Source organism: Rhyacophila brunnea, unplaced genomic scaffold (genome assembly GCF_057557595.1).
Source record: "Rhyacophila brunnea isolate RB1 unplaced genomic scaffold, BYU_Rbru_1.0 scaffold_7, whole genome shotgun sequence".
Taxonomy (NCBI): domain Eukaryota; kingdom Metazoa; phylum Arthropoda; class Insecta; order Trichoptera; family Rhyacophilidae; genus Rhyacophila; species Rhyacophila brunnea.
This window is the reverse complement of record NW_028233339.1, coordinates 37,611,625-37,633,426: the sequence shown is the minus strand read 5'-3', so window position 1 is coordinate 37,633,426 and position 21,802 is coordinate 37,611,625.

Here is a 21,802-nt window from a genome sequence, read left to right as displayed (position 1 = left end):
TTACGTATAATACTTACTACACAACAATTTAAAATCGAAGTTAAACGCTACTGAATACTATTATCATTAATCAAATTATTAATCATATATTATATTTTAATGAGATTATTTTAATATTAATTTATTTTACTACTTTTAAACACTTAGGACTTAAAAATAATCTACTGAGTGTTAAAAACTACACTCTACGTTGTAACGTCATTTCATTTGAATGCGTCTATCACTTAGTAAAAAGTAATAATTAATCAAAGTCTCGCGATTTCACTTCGCGTTAGAGAGATGTATGTGTGCAATCACTGGAATAATATAATATGCAAGTGCTCGTTTGCAGATTATTCTCTCACTATTGTGCAGCTGAGACGACGGCGCTGATCTGCAGAAGATGTTCTTTGATCATGTCTGCGTCACCTGAAAAGATACAGAGAGTAATTAACAATACGGCCATAAACGCTTTGTCGTATTTTAATTGCCAAATGCCACTTTCTCGATTGTAAATTATAATAGAAAATGGTGGAAGATTTTATGGATGTTATGAATGAAACAAGAAATATGAAAGTGCATAATAATACATACAAATTGCAACCATGTCTTCATTTTTTTTTTTTATAATTTCCTATTTCTGTTCTGATTTCTACGAAATATACTGTTATCTGCAGACCATAAACAGTGCATAGTCTGCGTACTGTTACGGGACGTCACTACTTATTATAATTAATTATATTATTCAATATAGTATTTAAGACGATGTCTTTACGTACCAGAGGCACCAAGCGGAAAAATACGAAGCTTGCAATTTGAGACATTTTTTTGATAATTTACAATTTTCTGACTGCTCTGTTTTGGCAGACGAGTACAGAGGACACTAAAGATAAATGACGATAGATCAAGTCAAGATTCTTTTTATTTTCTAAAACTCTTTCTTTAAGCACTAAGGTGCATGGTTGCTACAACCGTCCCGTGCAGCATCACTTCCGGACAAGGAAGTGTGGCACTAAAATCTTTTCATTTTGACACGTTTATAGCGTCATGGAAGGCGGCCGTGGACAAACCGCGGCTGCATATACATGGCGGGTGGAGATGAAGAAACTAAAATCATTGCATTAATTAAGTAAGTACTATCTAAAACATTAAAAAGAAAAATATTTTTTTAAAGTCAAAGATAAACTTACAATTATTGTAAAAAATGTAATAAAATGTGAATTTATTGAATTGGACCCCATCTTATTATTACATATATTTTATGGTCATATTTATTATTAAAATTTAGTTTATTATGTTTTCTAAGCATCGCCTAAAACATTTTTGACTAATTCATAGTTATAATATATTTTATATCTATTTTAAAAAACATCGATTTCTGTAAAAATATAAATGTGTATAACTAGAAATCCTTTTTAGTTATGTTTATTAAGATAATTTAGTAATGCATTCGCTCACTCGTATGGCGGTAGCAGATACAGGATAATAAATTTCTGACGCCGCACATTAAAATTCTTTCGAGACACCACCGAACCGTACAATACTTTCTTTACACGTTATACCCCGTTTATACATGCATGGATTTACTGTTGGCAGTACGTATTATCGCGACCATATCAAGAAAATACACGTGTAAACACGTATTATCGTACAAGTTTCAAGATTGCATGCATGGATCAAAAATGTTCGGCAGCTTCTGAATTTTCACTCGATAGTTGGAATTTGTCTACGATAGTGACGAACCTGCCGGAAAAAAACGTACTACACACGCAGGGCATTTTTGACGACACAACCTGTCAAATAGTACCATGTCCATATTACAATGACAACATCGTTTACGCCTGAATAAAGAGCAGAAGAAGCAATCGACATTTTTACGTGTAAACATGTATTATCGAGATAGTTTAAAATACATACTATAAGTGCAAGTAAATCCATGCACGTGTACAGGCGCTATTATGTTAAGTAGTAGTTAATAATATATGTACCTATTTACTTATAATACATCTACAGAAATATAAGATATCGGAAAGTAAAACCTGCGACACTAAAACTAAACTAGTACCAAACTCTCATTAAAATCAAACACTCGTTAATGGAAAATCGGCCATGAAAATTGCCGCTGTTCCCGGCTGGCTTCCAGCAAACAGACTTGTACCCATTATTTTAATGAATAAGAAAGTTACCTACATAGAATTGTAATTATTTTGTTTTATTCATTAATTATTTCCCTAGTTACAGAGCCACGGCCCCACATGTAAGGGTGACACTTGAGTCGGTAGTATAATTTGTTAATTTCGCACCTCAATCAATTCACTATGATTTCCTACATTCATAAATCTTGTGTTTGAATAAACACATATTTTTATTTTAGTTTTTGTATGTACAAATAATAAGGCTGGCAACACTGTAATTATTTATATACCTATCAAGAAATAATTACAATATATTGTTAGTATTTGTCAGCATATCTGTGCATACAATATACCACTTATTCGTCAGACACGATTTTATAGTGCATATAAAATTTATCGGTTATATTCGATCTACGGTCACATCAGGTCAATGTCACTTCGCTTTCATCACACTGATACGGGTAATCGTGTTTTTTATATTAGAGTTTTATCAGTTGGTTTTCATTCTGCCTTCGCTCTCCCAACGAACGCACTGCATAGTATACAAAACATTGTAAATAAAAATATTACTGGAATACCTACTATACATTGTTGAAATTTTATTTAGTTAGAATGAAATCGGAAACTGTTTATGCCTTAATATCGGTTGTTATCAAGTAATTCAAGCTTATTAATATTTCGTTATGTTTATCTTATCATCACAATCCGCTTTGGTTATTTATAGATATAATATTAAATGTATGATTAATACAATTCAATGGCACTGGGATAAGTCACACGGAATCTAATAAACTGTCAATAAATCAATAAGAGCCCGATACATGGAATGTCACTAATCGTTATTAGCTATTTACCTGTGTATCCGCTGTTTAAAGAATGGCGAAAAAAATTAAACAAAACGTTTGCGCATCAGACTAGTAAAGTTTGTCAACATCTGGTACTTAACCTAAAAAATATGACGTCTGTCATTTTTAATAAGAAAGTAAATAAACAGTTTGTGATGTCGTTTACTTTCGACAAAAGAAAATTATAGTAATAGCGCCTGTAAACTTGCAAGGATTTACTTGCAGCAATAGTGTGTATATTAAACCGCGATAATAACTGTTTACCCGTAAAAGTGCTGTATGTTACCCCAAAATGAGTCTGCACGGTGTAGTTAATTTTTTTACCGCCAGGCTCGCCACTATCGTCCTACTGCGCAGCCACAGATATCGAACAAATCCAACTGTCGAATTAAAATTCAGAAGCTTCCGAACTTTTTTCATTCATGTATGCAATTTAGCAACTAGCATGATAATACATGTTTACACGTATATTTTCTTGTTATGGCCGCGATAATACGTACTGTCAGCAGTAAATCCATGCACGTGTAAACGGGGTATTAGAATCGATTTAATGCACATAATATACAATATAATATTATCAGTATAAAATACGTCTTATATTACTTATATTATTTTCACTACATATGGCATCAAATAAACAAAAGGGGCGTTTTTAAAGTTTGTTCTATCATAAGAAGATCATAATATGGGCCTCCACTGGGTGGAGGTTGTATTGACAGATTTTTGATATTACGAGAAATTGATAACCACTTGATCAGATATAATAAACGGTATTTTTAGTTTGACCATCTGATAATAATGTCTAGACTCAAGAGACAATAATAAAATATTTTTTATCCGCATAACTTGTACCCTGTGCGGCCCGGTTAGATATTTTATAAATAAAAAGTGTGTACCTTACAAACCCTATTGTAACCACTCACTATCGCAAATAGGTAGCGCATTGCACTAGTAATTCGAAGGCAATTAGTTCCGTAAAAGCGCATATTGTTTTAGATGTCCAATAAATACGCTTATTTATCTAGAACCAGGGCGTCAATGATTGATAGATAACAGGGTAACATTATCCATAAATTATGTATTACTGCCATAAGTCGGTAGGTTTCGAAATTATGTTATGGAGTAATTGCATTTTGAAGTTTGACATGTCTTCTAAAATCAGGCGTAATGCTGATTTCTTTGTGCATTATGTGCATGTTCTATAAATATCGGATGACATTGATTTTTTTTCAAGCATACATATTTATATATAGAAACATAATTCGTTGTTAACTCTGAATACTTAAATTAATCGACTTATTAACTTTTGACAGCAACCCCACGTCAATTATAAAGATGTAAAAAACAGTTTAAATCGAAAAAATTGTAATTTAAAATTTGTTATTTTGTTACAAGGATAGAAATCGATGAAATATTAATTCGTAAAAGCGTACGTAATGTTGAGAAGGACATCATTTAAATTCTACAGATGAACATCCCGACCGGAACAATAACCACGTAAGAATAATTTAATTTCTATCTGTTATATTCGTATGGCAACACATTTTTTAAGTTACACACGTCATACATATTGTCACAGGCATCATTACATTATTATTTAACAAATTTAACAGCGGGATTTTAATGCATAACAGTGATTCCCAACCAGGTTCCCCAGAACCCTCGGGTTACGTGAGCTGTGGTAGAAGTTCCACAATAATTCGGAAAAAAATTGAGGAAAATATTATACAACTTGAATGATAACAATATTTATACGAAGGTAAATAGAAGTTGTCATTACGCAATAGTTATTGAATCATAGTACCAGTTAGATACAGAGATTTTCGGACAAAATTGAAGGACATTGGCGACCATCGTAGTCCAGTGCGTAAGGCCCGTTTCAGACGGGACACCGGTGTCCCGCTCGATATAATATAGGAGGCCTTTGTATTCGAATAAAGGGGGCTTTGTATTATGTTTATGGACGCCCCAGAGCTAATGAGTCAACGCATAATTTCACGTTATAAATTAGAACATAAAACTGGCTGCGGTAATAAAAACAAGTGTATCGGCGGATGAGAATGTGGCGGCCGACGGAAAAGTGTACAAGACACGCGTTGACTCATTATCTCTGCGGCGTTCATAAACATAATACAAAGGCCCCTTTATTCGAATACAAAGGCCTCCTATATTATATCGAGCGCGACACCAGCGTCGCACCGGCTGAAACGGGCCTAATGCGCTTGCCTTTCATACGGGAGTTCAATTCAGATTCCCGGTGAGGTCACAATATTATATTTAAGTATATGATTTTCTCAAATTCTTGGTGTCTGTGACTGTTTCACTCAGCGATCGAAATGGACCGGAGAAGATCGAAACGCAGTTCCGGTTCGTAAAATCCCCGAGACTACCTACCACTGCGTTTCGTAGATTTTTTTAAAAATATTTTCTAATTCGTGAATTATTAATAAAATATTTAATTTATGGACCTACATCACATTATTTTGAAATGCATGATATGTAGGTATATAACAGAAAAATCGAACACATTTTAATAGTTTATAAAAATTATCGAGCGCTCCGGTTCGTAACATTTTCTATTTCAAGCAATGGTTTTACTTATATTACTAACTACACTACTGTCATCGGGCCCCATGGCCCATTGTAGTATTATATTGTATATAAATAACAAATATTACTATACAGATTTTTAACACTTGTAATTCAGACTGCACAAAAAATCGATAGGTGCATAATGATATTAACCGGGGTATATTTTGATTAATAAATTTGTATATGGAATATTGTGAGATGGCTTTTGAGATTGAGATATAATATTTAAAAATAAAAAAGAGATTCTTTAGTATAAGTAGATACTCAACTGGCCCAATATAAAAATATGATAATATAAGATAATTCTACCGTGTGAATGAATTCGATGAAACAATATACTTAATGCAAGAGATTGATTTATACATCGACTAGATTGTAGGTATAGTATGAATAATTTAGAGTGTGATTGATTTAAGTATGCATATAGTTAAATCTATATATTATTCAATGTAGAGCAAGACATTGTTTCGATAAGCTAAGAATCGACGAGCTGGTGAACGCTGGTCGGTGTGAGAATATCATTAGCATTTATTTAACATTCTGTAGTAGGTACTATGACAACCTACATGCTCCTACTTTCATAAAAACACACCGGAAAACAATGTGCAACATTTTTTTTTGTTAACAGTTAGGCCCGCATCACACGGTCATATTTTATGGCCAATACGGTTGCAAAATGCAGTCTGTAGTTGGCATAAAATTCCGACTGAATACATACGGGCGTTTACTCTATCAAAGAAGACTTAATCGGAAATGACTGTCACGTCGGTTACTTTTGGTGTATACAACCGCAATAAGCGGTAGGATCTCAGAGAATAGTGGTTTGATAATATTATGAGCACACAATGGATTATAACTGTTTACTTGGATACAGAAGCATTCCAGGAAAACGACAGTGAGGCGACGACGGTAATTGTTGGTCGATACAACCGTAAATTGCAGTTTTACTGGGTCTTTACAGAAATTGGCCTAAAATGACGAAACAATGCGAAATTCCAGTATAAGGTTTTATAAAAATTCCCATTACCATGATCATCATAATAATTGGCTCCATAATTCTGAGTGGATCATAGCTGACTCTCGAAGAAGTTTCTCAAATCTTTCTTCAACGAGAAATAGTTATTCGATCTACCTATTAGTTCCATGCTCTATTTTCTGTAATGGAGACGTCTTTTCTGACGAATTATGCGTAGAAAAATACAGAAGCTGATGATTACTTACCAGATCCATTCTGAAGGGTTCATAGTTTATACTTATGACTGGCACAGGATAACGACATATATTTCAATTAGGTCAACAACCCAGTGGAGGACTTTGGAGGTCCATAACTGACTTTGAGTATAACATAAAAATCAAAAATATCAAATACAACAGTGATGACATATTAATATTATTGGTTTATTTGTATGTGTATTTTAATAGTTAGATTATTATAGTCTCCCAAATACGCATCTTTTTAAATTGTGGTACAATAATTTAATGACAGGTGTGAACGGTTTCGAGGCACACTTTTAAATTGTCTGACGAATGGATTGCGTCATTTGCATCAAAGAAAATCGCCACCACATCAACCTTCGATATAACCACAGCCACAGTATTATTTTTTTAATGTTGTTCTGACTGTATTCTAATCACCGTCCAATGGTATATTTAGAAGCTATGGGGCAAAAGGGCTAGAAGTATATTTCTGCAAAATACCTAGTTGCATTAGTGTAACGACTGTAGCGTACCTAGTGCTACTTAATTTTGGACCTTTTATTGCCTACTTAGTTAATTAGAGTTCTGAAATTTACGCGGTCAGTAAAATTAAAACTATCCATTCCATCGAACCGTTTTATTGTTTGATTACTATGTCGAATAGCCTATTAGACAAACGTTTATAAATAATTGCGACCACATGTGTGGTCTTTGATATACTGAAATAAAACGCGTCATAAAAGCGGTTTTCCGTGGATCATTTTCTCCTTTGATTAATTTTCACTACTTATCGTCAATCTAATATATATATATTATATATATATCATCATCATCAGCCAGGGTCAATCCACTGGTGGATGAAGGCCTCCCCAAGCTTCTTCCAACTCTCTCGATCCTGTGTCGTTCGCTGCCACGTATTTCCGCCGAAATTAACCAGTTCGTCAATCCAGCGGCTTTTAGGGCGACCCTGTGGCCGTTTTGTGCCCCTTGGGTACCACTGGATGACGGCATTTGTCCAGCGGCCGTCCTTGCGGCGAGCAATGTGCCCTGCCCATCTCCATTTCAGCTGTTTGGCAACGTCTATTACATCGCGTACTCCTGTCTGCTTCCTAACCCATTCGTTTATCTTACGGTCCTTTCGCGTAATGCCCAACATACACCTCTCCATGCCTCGCTGTGCGACCCTTAGCCTTTGGACGTCTCTCGTGTTGAGGGTCCACGTCTCGCAGCTATACGTAAGCATGGGTAGAACACATTGGTCGAACACCCTACGCTTAAGACACAATGATATATTATATATAAACCTCCTGCGCGGGAGAGTATGAATTAATTTTTCAGTTTTAATTGGTAAAATTAATTTAATTGAAAGCGTCTCTATAAAAAGTCTAAAATTATAGGTACGAAAGGAATCCCCAAGCGTCCGTCTTAGAAGCTTGTTAGGAAGGTGTCAGTGGGTGTACTAACAAATCAGCTACTTTTCTTAGGTGTTTTCTTAATACATTGTATATCAGTAGCATGCGCTGACTTTTTTTGTACCTAGTGGTATTGTTGTAAAAATACATACATGTAGTATATATATTAAGTTAGATAAACATACCACAAATTTTCTCTAATAGCAAAAAAAGTCGCCTACGGCGCTATTTCACAGGTGGATTTTTATTATAAAATTATTTTAGCGTGTTTCCTGATTAATAAAAATTACTATATAGTGATGGGTCTTATGTTACTTGGCTATCACAAAAGTGAGTCGCGATCAATGCTTCATAATAATAATATGATGCCGATAATATTAAGTGCCGCCAATTCAAGTGGATTTATATAAAAATACCAAAAATCGCTAAAAAAAACACGGAACAAAGAGTTCCACGGAATACCGTTTGGGGAAGAAGATTGTAGTGCCCTGAACCTTAGCGATAGGATGGGGCCCGCTCCAGGATGTGGAGGCCATGATACCTATTATTTGCTAGATATTACATATTAAGTGTTTTATAACTACTTAAGTTATTGAATCTTGGCGGCAAATACTATGATATGTGCAGTTGCAACGTGGTAGCTCTGAATTCTGATTTATTCTAGAATAAGTAAATTTAAGTCAAATTTACTACCTATAGGTACGACTGCATAATAAATACCTACACAAAATTATTATAGGTATATCACTTTACCGACTATTTCTGAAGGTGCGCCGCATTTGCAGCATTTATGGACTGCATACATGGAACCATACCATCAGTGACGTCCCGTGGGGGTACGCAGATTGAGCGTCGCTTAGGTGCGCCAGTTACTCGAAGGGCGGCAAATCGTAGAGAATCATTTGGTATACAGAAATATCTACCTAAACTTAGTAATGATGAAAATATCTTTCCATTAAAAAAATCAGCTCACTGGTTGGAAACAATTCGCGATGTCTAGTTTACTTTCATTGCCCTTCGACGTCCATGGTGACCAGAAACGACACGTGCACGGATGATAAAAAATACTGTAAGTATTAAAAATGGGGTGGCACTTTGGCGCTGTCCAGGGGCGCCATTTTGTCTAGCGACGTCACTGCATACCATACCACCTAAAAAAACTATAGAAATACGTTTCTACATAGTTTGTACACAAAAAAAACCACTAATATTATTATATTTTTTATCGTGGGGCCTCAAAATCTATTAGTTTGTCTGGCCTCCACGTCGTTAAATTCGCCAGTGTCTGGACCGGTTTCGTCTTCTAAACACTAGTTTCTTCGATCATTTATTAACTTGAAACAATATAATTCAAATATACGCGATCATAGATTACGACTATAAGTATTAAGGTACCTAAATAAGTCATACATTTAAATGTTGATTGAATCGACATTAGCTCGTTCCAAATAATCTGTACATAATACATACCTGCGCATATTTCGATTGAATGAGTTTATGGCAATTGAGCAATCATGGGTCTTATCAGGAGATACGAAGCACCCAATACTGCTATATCTGTGTACAGTGACGTCCCTAGACAAAATGCCGCCCCTAGACAGTGCGAAAATGCCGCCACATTTTTTTATACAGTACTTTTTATCATCCTTTCATCACTTAAATATCTAAGAAATGTGTTGTATGGATACATTACTAACAAGATATATGTACACAATGACATTAATATGGACGAATCATCTGGAAAAGAAAATGACACTCACTTTATTGTCGGGTCTGCCGAATGGCATAATCTGTTCTAACGCCATTACAGTAAAGGTGATATTGCTATAAATTCCTGATGCTTTTTGTTGGGTCTGCCGAATGGTTCGGTTCGAACGGGTTCGCTCAAATGAACATTGCCATTAGAAACACTGCTCTAACGCCATTACATTAAAGGTCACATTGCTATAAATTCCCGATGCGTGATATCGCATAATGGAAATTGCGTGACGCCTACCTGTACATGCGAATGCGCGAATTTACTTGCTAGCTACTGTATTGAGTGCGTCGTCCATTAATAATGTCATTGTATGTACACCACTAAATCTAATTTAAATCCCATCTCTGCTTCAATAGACAATATTGCGAGTCTACGGTTTCAGATAGGTACATTTAAAAATACACCTGACAACTTCCAAAACTCACGAGTGACTGGCAAACATATTTGGATAAATTTTTAATTAGGTATGCACGTGTCATTGCTGTTCACCAAGAACGTGATGTCAAAGGACAACGGAAGTAAACTAGACATCGCGAACCCGACAAAAAATAAAGTCCCGTTAAAACTATTATAGTAGGTATCTAATTAATATATTTTGTTTCCAACCAGTGAGCTGATTGTTTTAATGGAAATATAATGCCGTTCTTACTAAATTTAGGTAGCGTTCTATGTATAACTAATGATTCTCCTACATTTGCCGCCCTTAGGGAAACTGCCGCCCCCAAGCGACGCTTAATCTGCCTACCCCCACGGGACGTCACTGTCTGTGTAGTCATTCACATTTTATATGTATCTACGGCGAAAAGCAGGAATTTCCCGGACAGCCGTTGTCATAGTATCGTATATTAATAAATTTATCGGAATGTTTTTGCACAGTGGCAAAAAAATATACAGAGGACATAACTGACGTATTATTATAATATATTCTGCCACGATTTAGATTTAAAAACGAACTACTATTAATTTTATTATATTAATACTTGGTGGAGTTTGAATTTTAATTATACTTTTGTGATTTAAATTTTGTATACAGTTATTGAACAATCAAAAGTGTTGGAATTGTGTACATTAAAAAAATTACCCACGGTGTATCTATACTATACTAAACAAACACATCAAAATGTCGTAAAAACAGCATTACTAGTATGTATCGGAACTGCCCATATAAATAATTCTTTAATTGGAATAAAAATGTACTTTCTAATGTTAATTTAGTGCATATGTATATTTCAGTGTACATACCTATGTCTAAACGGTTAGTAATTACATATAGGTATTATGTATCAGTTGTGCGTGGCAAAACCCGGGTCGCAAGAACTATTTAAATTGAAAAGTACTTACCAACTTAAAGTGTTAATCCAAAAAATTTCATATTATTTATTACATTTTGTAAACATAAAACAGTGACAAAATCTATGACACACTTGTGTATGTACTCGTAATACCAAGTGGTTCAGAACTTTTCAAACGGTGTGCTGCGAGTGATGGTGATGTGTGCCTAAAAATATGTACCTATGTGGTGCCTACTATAATAAACGAAGAGTTTTCGTCTTTTGAAAATGATCCACAATAACCATATAGCATTATTTTTTCATACGTTATATGCGTTTTTTTTATATAATTAAATATTAGATTAGGGGAATATAATATATTCGCACAATTAAATACACTGTCTTCACATCGGAAATGGATAGTTTCACAAGTGATAGACAATAATTGTGAAATGGTAGATTTTCAATATGGAAATAAAAATACTCAAAAATGAATAGATGGATCGACGGAAAATATATGTAGCTCTTTTGCGTTTAAATTAATATTTTAATCTGTGTACATAATATACTTAATAGTATTGTTAAAAAGTCAATTTCTACAGTAATGCCATACTTTATTTGACAGATCTGAAATATTTTGACGTCTCGCGCAATGGCGTGACCATAGCCGACCATCATTGGTGAAAAATATTGTTTCATTTTCTGAATTTCCTCCTTTTTCTATGTGACTAATTATTGTCAAAATTAAATTCACTTATATCAGGTAAGTCACTTTTGTTTGGCATTCTTTAGTTTATGCGAAAACTATTTTCTAAATGTTTGAATATTTTTGTTCATGTGAATTTTGACTAACGCGATGTGCGATTAATTTCCACCTATATTATAATATATTAAGATAAAACTTTATTACAAAAAAGTAAGTTATTTTACAAATAGAAGTTTGAAAAAATTGATAGGTAGGTGAGTACCTACGTAAGTTATTTTCGGTGTGCTGTGAAAGTTGTATAATTTAAATAGTGTGTCGTACGTAAAAAAGTTGAGGAGCCGTGACATAAGGTATAGATAGACTATGCTCACATTATTTACAAGGAATTCTAGAATGTAAAATAATTTATTACCATTATAGGTACACACGTTAGTATGTAAATTTATTACTAATTTTTTGAATATACCTACATATTATTATGTAAGTACCTGTATATCTAATTTTAAAACTAGCAAAGAGGTCAAGATCCCATACATATACACACAAAATATTATTGTGTTACCTTCACGGGTATAAAATAAAATTAACGAAACGTACTTTCATTGGCAATTAAAATTACGCAATTTGCTAATTTTAACGACTGCTTCGCATCATAGATCATTGAAAAGTCATTAATCTTTAAATTTAGATGGATACGTATTGAAATGTGAAGTTACCGAACCTAACCCCGTAATTAATTTGATTTATTCAAATTGCTTGTCTAGATTCGGTTTAAGATCAATCGTTTTGTTTTAACTTAACGTATGGTGCGATGTATTAGTTTTTAGTTAATCAAAAATTCAAAATTGAATATATGTAATGATGGTAAGAAAAATACGGCAGATTATAATTTCGGCTAGCGAAGACTAAACTTAGGAAGAAGCTTCACCGAAACGTATAATTGCAGGACTTAGAACGGTGATGAACAGAATATGACATAAATTATGATTATTTCAGAATGATTATGACAAAAAGTATGATTATTTTGTAGCTGCAGAATAATAAGCGATCGAATATCTATTGTTTATAAAAATATCAAATTACTTTGCAGTAATATATTCCCAGCGAATCCATTTCCAGTAAACAATTCAGCTAGACCAGCAAGTCGATTGGCGAAATTAGAGACGGTGTATTATTACATCATATCACAGCACATTATACCATTACGGTGTATTAGCTGAATAATCATTTTTCATAGTATTTTCTTACAACTGTAATAACAAATAATATTTCATTTCGCCACTCAATTTAAAACGCTGACTCTATATTTAGTTTAATATGATTATGTAACAGAATTTAATGTTAATGTACTACCTTTTATTGTATAAATAACGAAGAACAATTTATCTCAAGGTCACTCGAATCAGAGTACTTAGCTAGTAACTATCATGTATAATATACTATTGTACCGATACGCTGCTAATAAATCTCACCCTGCTACATCGTAGACTTCGTCATTATCATCATCCTCTACCTACACATCGAACACCACACTAGAGTGACCCCAACAATTTAAAAAATATATGGTTTCCATAAAGAGTAACTAAATATGTTTTAATTAAAAACCATGCCAATCGAAATAACAAAAGTTTGCGTCTAAATATAGAAGAAAGAAATAGGCTTATCACATGACGTCTTTTTTATATCTAATGTATTGTCTCTGTATTTAAATATTTAGAAACCTATTTCGGTAACCTATTAAAAATAAGATCACCAATAAATTTAAAAAAAAAAAATGAATTTTCTAGGACTATTTACTAAAAACACCCCACCGCTCTTTATTGCCATCTGAATATTTGTGAAGATTAATCTTGTAACTTTGGAACCTTTTGTGATATCGTGATGAAACCATACTTAATTGGAACCTATTAACAAGCTTTCCAAGTTTAGCTAAAAAAACTTATACTTAAAGGAAGATAAAAAAAGATAGCCGGACTAATTTTAAAAATATATATACTATAATATAGTAGTTCTTCTTCTTCTACTTTCACCCTGTCACGACCCAGCATTGGATATAGGGCAAGCACAAGTTCGCGCCACGTCCCTCGATCCATCGCTAACTCTTGCGCCTCCCGCTATGCCAGACCTGCAGCGCGTAGATCGTTTTTGTAGCACCGCTGCAGGGCGAGGGAAGGCCGGCCACGACGACGGAACCCTTGATGCTGTGCCACAAGGGTACGAAGTATCGCACTCGTTAGCGGCATCCGGAACACATGTCCCAGCCACGTAACACGTATCAAATAAATTGGAATAATAGTTACGTGGATAAAAATTAATGAAGTATTATTTTTTTATTTGTGTCATCGTTCTCGTTTCGAAAATCACACGTTCTTCCAAAATAAACATCCATGGTAGTTTAAAAAAATGTTTTCATTTTTGTACATTGTTTGCGTTGTTTTATAAATAATTGTGTACTCAATACATTCATTAAATGTACGGTAGGTACATATTCATTGACAAAGCCGGCATTTTGAACGCGCGAAGTTGTACCTCCGGTGTGTGCAAAGGTGTTTACGTGCCTGACAAAATTATTATATAACGTGTATAATGTACATGCATACATACTATTAATTTGTTATCAGCTTATATTAATACAATACAGCGGTTTCTTAACTCTCCGCCGAGAAGGGCACAAACCAATGAGTATCCTTTTAGAATTGGAATTTAATCCGATTTTAAAAAGTGTTTGTAATTAAAATGAAAATGAGTAAGTATGTATTTAGGTAATTATAAAATAAAGATGACGTCACATCCACGAACTAGGTGTTGTACAGTGACCCTTTCAACCGGGCAGGCCACGTATCAAGGATAGAAAACAACTAACCATTCGAGAGGCGTATCCTTAATATATCAGCAGGCCTATTCCAACTAGTTAACACAATAACACGTTTCTGTTATTTTTTCTTAATCGCAAATAACACAACAATAACTGGAATCATGTATGTGCTATGGCTCGGTTAGTTTAATTGTTGTATTATATACGGCGCTTCAATGCTTACGGGCCCTTTTACTTAATTTTGTAATTAACGTGTTATTTCCATTTGAAAATCAATTAGCAAAAAGACAATTTTGTGGGCCCCGTAAACATTGAAATTATTACATTATAATATGTTTAAAGGAATACTGCTTTTGCAATTTGTTGAAAATATTACGCGTAATCAATGACATTTACAGCTAACGAGTGTGTAATACGAAAACTTTGTCTTGGCAGTGACGTTAGCTTCGCATTGTTAGTATTAATTTTCTAAATCGCCGCATCTCAATATGTAGGTAGATAATTGTCATCATCTATCTCGCTCTTCAACGGGTAACGCAGCTATCCAAACCCGCGTTAAAACCAATTACGCCATTATATATCCCGGGATAATTAACTCTCGGAATACGACATAGCATTATTTATATTTTTTTATTGATTTTGGAGGTGATCTGTTAGAATACCAACGCAGAAGCATTGTAGTATATCAATGCGCAGAAGAGAAAATAAGGATTGGGAAACCTAGACTGTGCTGGTCGAACTGTGTGGAATAAGACACAGCATCCCTAAGGATAAAATAGTGGAGGCAGCTTACTGCAAACACAGGCGATTAAAGACGTTTTCTGGTGGTGGCGAAAACCCACATTGAGTTGGGTGTTGATGGTTAGAAAATAAAATTTATGTACCTACTCAAAGGTACTTGATAAAATTCACAATATTATGAGCGAAACACGTAGGTACTAAACGAATACCAAACGAACATATTTTATATAAAAAAACTCGTTGTGTGTACTAATGTACGCGCGTTAGAAGTTATACTTCTTTGGCGTAACAAAACAAAATAAGTCGTTACTCCTGAGTCTATTAATATTACAGTGGATTAGGTTGATGAAAACGTACGCGATTCATCTGTGTTTCATATAGCACATGATAATTGTAATTTAATTATTGTATTGGACCAAAACTCATCTTTGCCATATAGCGGTTATAATCGATTCAGAAGTGCCCATGATGAATTAATAAAAAATCAAATTTTAATATATTTTTTGAATTATTTAATTCAACATTCAACATTCACAAAATTTATTTATTTATTGATATATAATTTTATTCATAAATATAGCCTCAAATCTTAAATCACAATCTTTACAATGAAAAATAAATATACACTCCAATACAAATAAAGTTTTATGAATATAAATTAACAGTGAAGAATGTCAGTCTCCAAAAATTTGTTTATAAACATATATACTTATTTATTATGACACAATATTGGTTATGTTTACAACACGTGCTCTCTACTTGGTTGTATTGAACTACTAACTAAATGACATTATGCGCATGCGCATGTACCATTGAGACCGAAATGAATATAATCATAATAATAAATTATGTGTTACATCGGCGCGAGCAACTTCGTCACAAGCTAAAAATACACTCAGATCTGTTTTCCCAAACGCGCCAAAAGAAGTATAACTTCAATAAAACCGACGTTTCACTAAGGTCTAAGTAAGTACATATTATGCACTAATAAACTAGTTTTATTAATTAAACAAGATTCTCCTAATATCCAAAACGTCGTAACTGAATCTTTCTAATTTGTTTATTTACATTTCCCTATAATTACTAAGATTATACTAGTATAAGAATATCGCAGTACAGTACAAACAGCGCGGTGTGTGGCATTCTCTAAATTACATTCGAAATTCATTTTGATAATGGCTCGTAGATAAGCCTGTTTTATATTGTATGGTATACTATACTGTATACCACCTACAGGGAAAATCATACATAGGAAACTAACTACTAATAGGTACTTCGCTCTTAAATAATAAATGAATGTAATAATAATTACTTATTGAGAGATAAAATTTTATATTTTTACCTACTTATGGGCATCATGGCAAAGAAATATAATATACTATAATATAATACATCTAAATCAACATAATACATAACATCTTCAAATGTGTTAATCTTGCCGATTTTTTGAATAATAAAATGCCTAATTCTTGTCAAATTTGGGATCACAGAGATTATCAATATAATTTTTATCATGAATATTTTACAAAAATTATCTCTTAATAAATTATGCTAATGGTTTTATAAATGTGTTTAAAAATTAATAAATGTAAAAAATCTTAGCACCACTGCACAGTTATGTACCGAAATATGACTATATTCTAAAACATTAGAGCGAGAGGTTTAAAAGAATACTATTTTATGTAACAAAAATACTTTATGCAGTCATCAAATGTTTAAAATAACTATAAAGGATAATAAGGCTTCAAAATTATATAAATAGATTATCTACAACGTTTAAGGAGTGTCCAGGATCATGGTTTGAAAATACAATAAAAACTCATTTTTGACCTTCGACGAGCATGTCCCCCCTTAAGAGATTTTCGTCGAACCCATCTATCGCGTAACTTCGGGGTATTCCTGCACTGCCCATTACGTAGGTTATTATATTTTTCAATAATTTCTGAATACGGCAGATAATCGGGAATTCAATATTAATTTGAGGTAAACGTATTGTAATATACAATGACACGGTTAGCTAAATGTTGTGTCGTCTCTATTATAATATTGTATGGAGTCACGGACTGTCACTCAAGCAATGAGTGCAAAATACTTAGTTTTGGGTCCACCGCAGAGTCATTAGGATATAGAAACAAAGAGTGCCTAACGATTTAGTACCTGCTCCATATAATAGGTTTAAAAATCAAGAATCTTATTCATTGTGAGGATACGGAAACGTGAATTCTTCAGTGACACCATGAAAAATGACAAATAGGTCAAAAGAAGACCTCCGGTTAGACTTGAATAAAGAATACGCGACAGTGGTTTGAGTTTGACCAAAGGACAGTCATGTCTCCGAACCACAATGAATAAGACATACTTACCTACATTAAACTACGATAACATAATAATATTATAAATTCGTAAAGAAAAAGGTTGCCTAATCAGTAACATTATTTTAAACTTCAAATGTGTGAATTTTGCCAGTCAATGGCATTTTGAACTTGGTTTTGCAATCCAGCGCATCTATTCTATACACATCAGCGGCTATCAAGGATAGTTTAATCATAGTAATTTTAATTGTTACAATAAGTAAACCGCCTGAACTGTCAAAAAATGCTATATTTTAACCATGGCTCCAGCCTGGGGGCCCGGGCTCAGGAGGGGCCCGGCAAGGCGAGTCAACCAGATAAGTGAGATAAACACACATCAAAAATTTGTAAAATAGTAAAAAAATAATTAATTTTGATACGATCGACATCTCCATAATTCAAATGGATGTATTAAAATATACAATAAACCACTAAATATACACATTAATTTTACCGCGTACACCCATATACCATTTGGAAAACGCTACTGTAGAGCGTGACACTGTCTTTATCCGTAACGATAGGTAGGGGGGCCCGCCAAAGATCCTAGCCTGGGGACCCACTTCACGATGTGGGGCCCATGGTTTTAACAGCACCTCTCTTGGCTGTGTTAATTTTCACAGCGACATAGACAGTTTTGACAGTTTAGACGACTAACTTATTGTAACAATCAATATTATAATACTTACCTCAATACATAAATATGATACATTAGGTAGGTACCCTCGATAGCCGCCGATAACAGCCTTCTGTATACAATAGATGCGTAGGAATCCCGCTCGATTTCTTGATCCCAAAATCCCGGGATTAAAAATTTTAAAATACCGACCTTTGACAAAACAGAGATGTTTTTTGTCAAGTAAATAAGTGTAGTTTATGAAACGATCGGTTTATAATATATAATATATAAAAAATATATAGGTAAGTAATAAAAATCTATAAACCATATACTACTTGCATACAACTAATCAATATTACTGCTAAATAAATGTAAGATTTCAAATATAAATGTCGGTAAAAATGGACAAATTTCACCCGTTTTGTCTAATAATTCCGGGATTGAAATTTTGTCCGGAATTGCAATCTTCAATAATTATTATTAAAACCCGGTTCAAGTTTTGCGAAATCGTTGCTTAATATATAAATATGTCGAATGCACTTAATAAATGGGAAATTATTAAGTACACTCGGCAAACATAATATAATTTATCAAATTATTAAGTATATAGGTAGTTAGCTAACCTATGAACCTCTTGTAGTGGTGATCCGGAATATTTTTCAAGACAGAGTGTGCTCCAGAACTTTTACACTTCTCATATAATTATTATTGTTGCACATAAATTTTCCAGCGTCCCTGCACTATTTTATTTGGCACTACACACTGCTACTAATTATTGATTTGGTTAGATAAATTGATAATATATTAAAACGATTACAATAATATTATATAGAGACACCCATTTCTGTACACGCAATGTTACGTCATAGTATATTTTAATTAATTCAGAATACTTGCAATGTCTTTGTTTAGTTATCAGAGCTTTAAGTTTTATAAATTTAATCACAACACTGTCTGAATTGTTTAAAAGCACGCGAATGATAACGATAATGCAAACTTTACGTCTACAGAATAACACTTTTAACAGTTTTCAGCGTAAGAAAGCTTTTTTTTATTTTTCTTACAAAGTAGCTTTATGAACTTTAAAAGCTTATACGAGCTTGATTAATCGTAGCAGATAACTCATTGTTTATTCTCTCTATTTGTTGATTCTTTTTTATTGCGATTTTACGCGAAAGTAAAGAAATTACAGAGTTAAGTAACACGTAAACTTTGCAAATTTCCTGATACTTTATTATTACAGCAAATCACAGTTTTACATCTTGACCTAAAGACATACTGACGACGACAGAGATGCCGAGATAAGTAAACACCGACGATGCATCTATTCTATTTTGGAATCGATAAAATAGTAAGTTCATATCGTATCTTCGACTTCATTACAAAACCCGATAAACACAAGAGAGTAACGATCCAACAAGTACAAATGATCATTCGGTGGAGTTTTGATACAGTTCTCACGGAATTGTGTATGATTTCTCACATAAACAATGAATATCGTGTTTGGTTTTGACGCAGTGATAAGGCGCATGCGGCCATCACTACCACAAGCGACGTGCAACCAACCCGAATTACGGTTCTATACTGAGTTATTTTCTTTTGCTTCTGGGCCGAGGCGGAATAAGTCGCCAGCTTTGCGACGCACAGCTGTTCGAACGGTAGGCGGCCATCTTGAATTCGATATTCGCGGTTGTATAATAAATTTGTAAACAATCAACTAATGCACTAATTTACGCACTACGGGTGCACTAACTTACAAAAACATGTCATGTATTACATAACAAAACAATCTATTTTTTTAACGCTTATATTAAATTTATTTATTATTAATAGGTACCGATTCTACAATTTATTAATATAGGTATCACTGTTAAATACTATACCTTAAGCTATTTAACACTAATAAACTTAGCAGTGGTATAAAACAGTGCTCGAAATGGACCGGAGCGCGACTCCTTTTTGTAAAATGTCGTGGAAAAATTAAATATTGCGTTCCGGTTCGTGGATTGTAAAGTAATAAAATTCACTTACTATTTTATATTTCTTTCAAATATCATATTTATGACGTTTTGTAAATCCCCTACGGCGCTGATAATATTTTCATACCTACCCTTGTATGTCATACGTTTAAAGATTGTTATTCCATTTCACTGTTTGAACTAGGTGTATTATTACAGCAATATTTAACATCCCTGGGTTTCGATACATTTGGACCCTAGCGAACTTTGGTCTAAGACGGTGGCTGAAATTGGTCATCGCTTGACTGATTAAACAGGTGAGTGCTTTTCAACTGAGTACCTGAGACAGCAAATACGCATATAAGTCCAAAGAAATAATGCAGTCACTGTTTTAGACACTCGTGAGGTATCCAGTGGACTGCAGAAGGTATTTTATATAGGTAATTAGGAAAAGTTAAGACTAGTTATATCAATAGTTTAATTTAATTTATATTTTGTATGTCAGTTATTATTTTTTTGTATTGCCGTTTGATTTGTTTGAATGTAGATTATAATATATTGTCTCTATGGTATTATTATTATACTCTAGTAGTATATGTTATGTAAATGTTCTTATTGAATCAAATAAAAGAAATATATATAATAAAAAAATCTAACACTTATTTTTATGTAGGATCTACATAAAATTACATACATAAATATGTTAATATTTACAGAAAATTATCGAGCTCTTCGGTTCGTACATTTTCCATTTCGAGCGCTGGTATGCAGGCCCGCCTCATATAAACGAGGGAGGCAGAATTTAGCGGGCCGCTAAAATCGTTTATTTTCTATTTTATAAGCAGGTTCTAAATAACTGGCTACAGCATGAATAAAATAATATAACAATGCAATCTCCGGAAACTCGTGATTTATAAGGTTCGGATTCGGGGTTCTTGAAATCCGTAATCAAGATTTTGGGTGCCGATTCGGGCTTAAAATAATTAAGGGTTCTCAGAGTTTCATGATTTGATTCCAATTCTATTTCCAGCTCCGATTAAAACCAAAGCCACCCATTGTTGGTATGGAAGTCACGCGTTGCTATGAGTTTCCTAGAGTCATAATTCACATATTGCAAAAATCGAGTTATGAGATAATCGCAAAAAAACTACCAGAGTACTGTTTTTTTGTGATTAGAAGAAAAGTACATATTGAACTCCCTTGAGTGAGTCGACTGACATTATTTAAAACAATATATATTATAATAATGGCTGCAGACACACAGTAGGTACCTACACTGTGAGAAATAGAGCTCCCTGGTTGGTTAGAAAGACCTTGGTGACAGAACTCACATTATTCATTGAATCAATAACTAATAGTCAACTTTGTCAACGATTTTCACATAGTTATGATGATTTTTGATACCCAACTATTTTTCTTTAC